The sequence below is a fragment of the Phocoena sinus genome, chromosome 15, assembly GCF_008692025.1.
Source record: "Phocoena sinus isolate mPhoSin1 chromosome 15, mPhoSin1.pri, whole genome shotgun sequence".
Lineage (NCBI taxonomy): Eukaryota > Metazoa > Chordata > Mammalia > Artiodactyla > Phocoenidae > Phocoena > Phocoena sinus.
In genome coordinates this window covers 12,061,860-12,069,095 of record NC_045777.1, presented here as the reverse complement: position 1 = coordinate 12,069,095, position 7,236 = coordinate 12,061,860, and positions in this window count along the sequence as shown.

The window sequence follows — 7,236 nt, the reverse complement described above, 5'->3', positions numbered from 1 at the left end:
CTTTTCAGCTTTTGAGTTTCCCCTCTGCTGGAGGGAGGAATTTACATTCTATTGGAGGGAGTAAACAATAAGCAAAATGAACACATAAAATACAGTGTGTCAGAGGGTGTAATCGTTATGGAGAACAATAAAGCAGAGAAGGGGATGGATTGGGAGATGTGTGCATGTGAGGGGGGTCAGTGTGGGAGGCTGCTACTATAAATAGGGAGTGAGCCACTGTGACTAGCCTGGAGAAGATGTTCCAGGTAGAGGGGAGAGCCAGAGCAAAAGCCCTAGGGTGGAAGTGTGCTTGGTGTATTGGAAAATTGGCTGGTGGCTAATGTGCGTGATGGGGAGTGAAGGAAGTAAAGAGTAATAAGATAGGAGGTCAGAGAGGGTGGAAGGGTCTGAGAGCGGGGCCAGAAATGAGCAGCATCACTAGATAAACCCATGGTGGGCATGTCTGAGGACAGCAATGAGGCCAGTGACAATGGAGTGAAGCATCCTTAGGGGAGAGCTGGGGGAGACGAAATCAGAGTGGCAGGCAGGGGCCAGGGGATGTATGGCCTTGTAGACAATGCCAAGGACTTTGGATTTTATTCAAAATGTGATGGGAAGCCTTTGGAAGGTTTTGACAGAGAAGTGACATGATCGAACTGACAGTTTGACAGGATCCCTCTGGCCACTGCGTTGAGAAGGGCCCGAAAGGGATCAAAGGCGGAAACAGGGAGCCTGGGCTGGAGGCTGCTGCAATCATTAGGCAACAGACAACGACAAGCTGGCCCAGAGCTATGGCAGCGGAGGGGTGAGAAGTGCAGATTCCAGATCTATTTTGAAGGCAGAGCCCACAGGAACCGCTGAAAGGCCATTCATTTCAGAACTGTTTGTTACAGCAAAAGTTTGGAAGCAACTTGAATGTTCAGCTGTAGGAGTCTAGCAGTTACTGTGTACAATAGAATAGAACATAGGCTTGCAAAAGAATGAGGAAGCTCTTCGTGTCTCCATACAGGATGATTTTCAAGATATATTAAATGAAAAAAGCAAAGTGCAGAACAGTGTAAATGTTACTATTTGTGTGGGGTAAAACCAAACACACACACTTATACGTGTGTGTGTGTGTGTGTGTGTGCCAAGAATGTCTCTGGAAGTATATATGAGGAACTGGTAGCAGTAGTTGCTTCTGGAGACAGGGGGCCTGGGGTCTAGAGGGGTGAGGGAAATTTCACTTTTCAATATACTTTTTGGATTTTGAATTTTGTACCTCTTCCAGTGGTTCTCAACTGGAGGTGATTTTGTCCCTCAGGGGACATCTGGCCATGTCTAGAGACATTTTTGGTTGTCACAGCTGGGGAGAGGGTGTTCTTGGAATCTAGTGGGTGGAGGCCAGGGATGCTGCTAAACATACTACGGTGTGTAGGACAGCCCCCATCACAAAGAATGATCCAGCCCCAAATGTCAATACTGCTGAGGCTGAGAAACCCTGATCTATGGAAAAAATAAAAGTTCCATTTTTTAAGGACAGTCTTTTATTCTGAGATAATATTTTTGGGGGGAGATTTGAAATATCTTTTGTTTTACTAGGAAATGGTGATAGTACATGGTCGTTACTTTGGCAAAAAAAAAAAAAAGCCAGCGAGACTTATATACTTCCCCAAATGGAATTGGCAATTTAATTGGCCTATGAAATTCTAAAGTTGGAAACTACTCTTTCCAGGCTTTGAAATGTAGTGATTTTAAAATATGTCCACAAATTCTTCCACACTTTTGTCTTTACGAGGTGCAATTCCTCTTAACTTTTTTTTTTTTTTTTTGCCATGCAGCATGTGAGATCTTAGTTCCCCAGCCAGGGATCGAACCCATGCCCCCTGCATTGGAAGTGTGGAGTCTTAACCATTGGACTGCCAGGGAAGTCCCCAATTCCTCTTATCTTGAGTATGAGCTAATGAATAGAATTTGGTAGAAGTGATGCTGTCTGATTTCTGAGACTAGGTCACAAAAGGCACTGTGCTTCCTCCCCGCTTTCTCTCTCTTTGATCACTCACTCTGGAGGAAGCCATCTGTCATGCTGTAAGAACATTCAAGAAGTCCTGTGGAGTGGCTCACATGGTGAGGAACTGAGGCCTCCTGCCAACAGCCAGCAGGGACCTGAGGCCTCCTGAGCCATGTCAGAATCAGATCTTCCAGCCTCAGTCCAGCCTTCAGATGACTGCAGCTAATGTCTTGATTGCAGTGTCATGAGAAACTGCTCCCCACCCCACCAGCCAGAACTACTCAGCTAAAGACCCTCCTGAATACCTGACCCACAAAAACTACGAGATAATAAATGTTTCAAGCTACTAAGTTTAGGGGTAACTTGTTACACAGCAATGGATAACTAATACAGAAATCATCAAGCCCTGTCAATCAAGGTGATCACAAAAGGGCAACGTATGAGCAGAGTAGCCTGTCCACAGATTTTTTTTTTTTTTTGCGGTATGCAGGTCTCTCACTGCTGTGGCCTCTCCCATTGCAGAGCACAGGCTCCGGACGCGCAGGCTCAGCGGCCATGGCTCACGGGCCCAGCCGCTCCGCGGCACGTGGGATCTTCCCGGACTGGGGCACGAACCTGCATCCCCTGCATCGGCAGGCGGACTCCCAACCACTGCGCCACCAGGGAAGCCCCACAGATGTTTTTATTTGGCTACTACAGGACCAAAAGAAAAAAACAGAATTAGTTGTTTACACTAAAAAGTTGGGCTACTTCCCATAAAAATCAAGATTTCTGACTTGTCTGAAAAAGTCTGAGGACCAGGATCTGGCATTGCCGGGCCTGCATCTCTGTGTGGTGACAACCAGCCACAGCTGAATAGAGTTCACCCCTTTAGACAGGGAATGTGATCTTCCGTTCGCCACACTCACCACTGCTCCCTATGTGTCTTAGCTGGGTTGCTTTACTCAGTTATGTTACCTGCTTAACTTCTGTAGGCATTTGAGCTTATAAGTTCTATTAGGAGACATTTTTATGAGGTATCAAGGCTAGGAATACCCAGGCATCGTTGACATGAGAGTCAAATGACCAGAATTGGGGTTCCGTGGACACAGCATGGGTTAGGTGACCACTGCTTGCATATGGGGATGACAAGTCAGTAATGTTTTCATGCCTCCTCTCTTTCAGATGAAGAGAAACAGTCAGCGCTGCTTCTCTAGGTCCCCAGGCTCTCCAATTCAGCCTCCCTTACAGATCTTCACACCCTCACCTCCCTGTGCCCTCCAGAAAATAAACCACCAAGCTTGTTTTCTCCATACCTTTTTTTATTGAACTCTGCAGACTCATTAAGGGACCATTTGCTTAGCAACTCTTAAACATTTGGACGTATTTTACAAGACAGGACAGCAGCTGGAGGTCACAATTTCATCTCATCACATGCATAAAAAGACACTGGGTTTTTTGTGGTTTGGTTTCCTCGTGTGTGTGTGTGTGTGTGTGTGTGTGTGTGTGTGTGTGTGTGTGTGTATGATGCTCATTTTCACCTTTACAGGAAGGACTAGAGACATCAACTGACCAGAGATGAACAGAACCCATGAACGTGACCCCGAGAAAAGAGTGGCTAAGGACATTGGTCATTTATGGCTAATGTGATTGGCCCCCATTATGGGTGGGGCGATCAGAATGGCTTTGCTGGCAGAAAAGCCTCAACCTCACACCATGGTTCCTGGGAGAGACAGAGGGTCTTAGCTCATGGGATCAGGGAGCATGCTACCATGGGGGGGCGTTGGGCTCAGAAAAAAGGAAGACCATTGGCTCTCAAAGCTGGAGGACAGGGTGGCCCTGTTTTCCAGCTCAGCTCCCACGGCTCAGGGAATGCGATCCAGTTTCCAGATATCAGCTCCCACATTCCTGCCCCCGGCAAGTCCCAGACCAGGGGAAACTGTTACCTTGGACCCTTGGCTTAGCCTATTGGAAAACCACCTTGTAGTCTCCCATGGGCTAGTGTGAGCTAAACTAGAGCACGAGGCTGAAAATGCAGGATAGGAGGGTCAAAAAGAGGCTGGGGCTGTCCCCATAGCCCCCTGGAAGTGTAGCTCTGAGAAGACCCTTAGGGCAGAAAATTTGACCGTCATCTTGACCACCAATTGAGTCAAAGAACAGATGACACTGACGGGGCTTACGGGCTTCAGTGGGAGGAGCCTCCCATTTCTCCTTCCTTCCCCAGTTAGGAAAACCTCAAGCCAGGTGAGAACGAATGAACTCCTCTCTCCACTCACACATTCATTCATTCATTCATTCACTCAGAAGTCACTCATTTACACAACCACTCAAAAAAAAAAAAACCAAACACAGGTTGGGGGACCACTGTGTGCCAGAGTCATATGTTGGGAGATAACCCTGAGTTCCTTGACCTTGGATTGAAGCCAGGACAGGCCTGGAGGGCAAAGGGGCCACAGCTGCACAGCCCAGCAGCTCCTGATCGTCCTCTTCTCCACCCTGCAGGCATCCGGAGCTCAGATGTCAAGCTCATCAGAGAGAGACCCCAAAGCCCTGGTGAAAACCGGGGAGCCTAAGCCCCACTGTGGAGAAGTCCAGATCTCAGGGGCATCTTCTTTTTTTTTTTAATTTATTTATTCTTTTTTTTTTTTTTTGGCTGCGTTGGGTCTTCATTGCTGCGCGTGGGCTTTCTCTAGTTGAGGCGAGTGGGGGCTACTCTTCACTGCGGTGCGTGGGCTTCTCATTGCGGTGGCTTCTCTTGTTGCAGAGCATGGGCTCTAGGCACAGGGGCTTCAGTAGTCGTGGCATGCAGGCTCAGTAGTTGTGGCTCACAGGCTCTAGAGCGCAGGCTTAGTAGTTGTGGCACACGGCACACTTAGTTGCCCCGTGACATGTGGGATCTTCCCGGACCAGGGCTCGAACCCGTGTTCCCTGCATTGGCAGGCGGATTCTTAACCACTGCGCCACCAGGGAAGCCCCTCATGGGCATCTTCTTCTGTGCTTCCCTCCTTGTTTTCCAAACCTGGATTAGTTTAGGGAGGCAGGAAGTATGCAACAATCCACGCAGGACTCTGGAGAGCATCCGAATGGGACAGAATCGGGAGTTTTCTTCATTTTCCAGAATTGTCATCTCATTGCAGCCAGCAACTTGAGCTATTTCTGTAGGGCAGAGCCTCAGAGGGGGATCTCAGAAACTGGGTTTTTGTTTAATTTTGGGAGGAAGGCAGCTGTTCAGATTATCCATCAAAACCTATGGCCTTGCCTCATCCTATAATGAAGCAACCTGAGACTTGCTGGACTTGGGGTCACCCTGAGGATGAAGCCTCACTTCCTCCAAGCCCACCATACACAGTTAGATGGAACTTTAAAAGCTCTTTTGTCACATGCTGTCCTTGGAGCCTGCGGTATCCAGACTCACTTGGGAAGGGGCTACAGAGGTGGGAGGTGAGCATTCAACCTGCAGGTAGCCGAAGCCTCGTTTTGTTGTCAAACTAGATTGCGGCTGTCTCTTTCTTTTGGCCCTTCTGGACTTACTTCATTGGGTGGGGACTTTCAAGGGTCTTGAATGGGATTTCCTGTTTAATTTGCCAAAAAGAAAAAATAAAAAGCCCTTTAGGGATGGTACCATTTGCTATTGCCTGGCCAGTTTGTTCACTAGGCAGCCGGCGAGTGGGCAAAGGAAAATTGTATCTCTTGTACAGAAAGCCTGAGGCCTACGAGGGCCCAGGGCCTGGGCAGAAGGGCTGAAGCACCGTGAGAAGGCCGCCCAAACAGGGGGGTTGCTCCTTGGCTGGCCTGGGGGAGGGGAGCACGAGCCTCATCCCACACATGTGGTCCCTGTCAGGGAACTGGGGGTGGATAAGCGACCAACAGAGTCACTAAAACTGTCCAAGATGGGGAGCACAGAGGATCAGGGTATCCTGCTGCCACTTCCCTCCCTGACATTCCCCCAGAAAGCTCCACATTCTAGAATCTGAGTTTCTGCTAACTGTGCTCTCTGCCTGTGCCCCAGTGGCTTGAGCCTGTGCTCAGATGTTCAAACCACACACACGCACACATGCATACATTGGAAGGGGGTGGGGCGGAGGTGCTGGAGAGACAACTTCCCCAGACGTTCAGTTCGGTCAGCATGCAGTGCTAGGTTCCCTCAGCAACATCCGTTTTGTACATCAACTAGCCTGTCTTTAAACACCTGTGCTGTCAGAGAGCTCATTACCCAACACGGCATCGAGTTCCATGGAGAGGCAGGCCCACCTATTAGAAGTGCTTCCTTAATTTGAGCCGAAATTGACTGCCCTGTCCCTTTCATGCAGGAGAAACTTTCAGAGACTGGCATGCAGATATAATGTGGGCAGGTGGGCTCTCCCTCAGGTGAACTGCATCCCCATCCCCGCCAACCTTTAGATCTTTCCAGGATCTTTGCAAGAAGGAATGGAGAGTGAGTTAGCAGTGAAGATGAGGGGTCACTAGATTAACAGAGTCCCTTCCAAATCCATGTCTTCAAGACGGCATTTTGGGGAGTTCAGGAGAAATTCCAGGTTAAGCCAATATCAAGGTCAGTGGATGGAACCCCAGACTACACAACTTCTAGATGAAAACGACCATGGGCAAGGGTGTTTGCTTATCCGGGCATCAAACCTAGCAAATGACCGGGAGACAATTTTGTTGTTGCTCTTGTTCTTGTGAAGTAGTTTAAAACAATCTTGTCTGTTTTAGTTGGTTCTGGTTCAAACCAGATTACCAGGAATTTGGGGGCGGTGGGAAAACGCTGATTAGAATCTCAGTCCAGAATCTGTACTTCGGATGGTTTCCTCTTGGGGTTGACCCAACAGGGATGGCTCACTGCCGTCTGGGGGTCCTGATTTGGTTCAGATCTCTGACCTGGGCAGAGGCCAGAGCCCTGGAGCTGACGGCGAGGCAGGTGGGATTTGAAAATCTATAGATGCAAGATGGAGATGATCTGGGCTTACTTCATCTTCCTGCATGAGCTGATGGATGGAGAATCATTTCCTGCTGAAGATCCTGCTTCGTGAGATGTCCTCTGCCTACCCGAGGCCTGGAAACCGCCTGGTGGAATTAATTATCAAGATAGTCCAGACACTCCCCGAGGCCTGGATAGGCGGAAGCTGGAAAAATACCACTGCCCTTGCCACGAATGTCTGGCTCTATGGAGCCAGGCAGCTGGAAAGGGAAGGGGAGATGAGATGGCAGATTCTGGGGACGCGTCTTCTCAGGATTTGGCTGCAAGCTTGTCTGGCCACTGTTTTTTTGGTAAGGCTGTTGGAAATGGA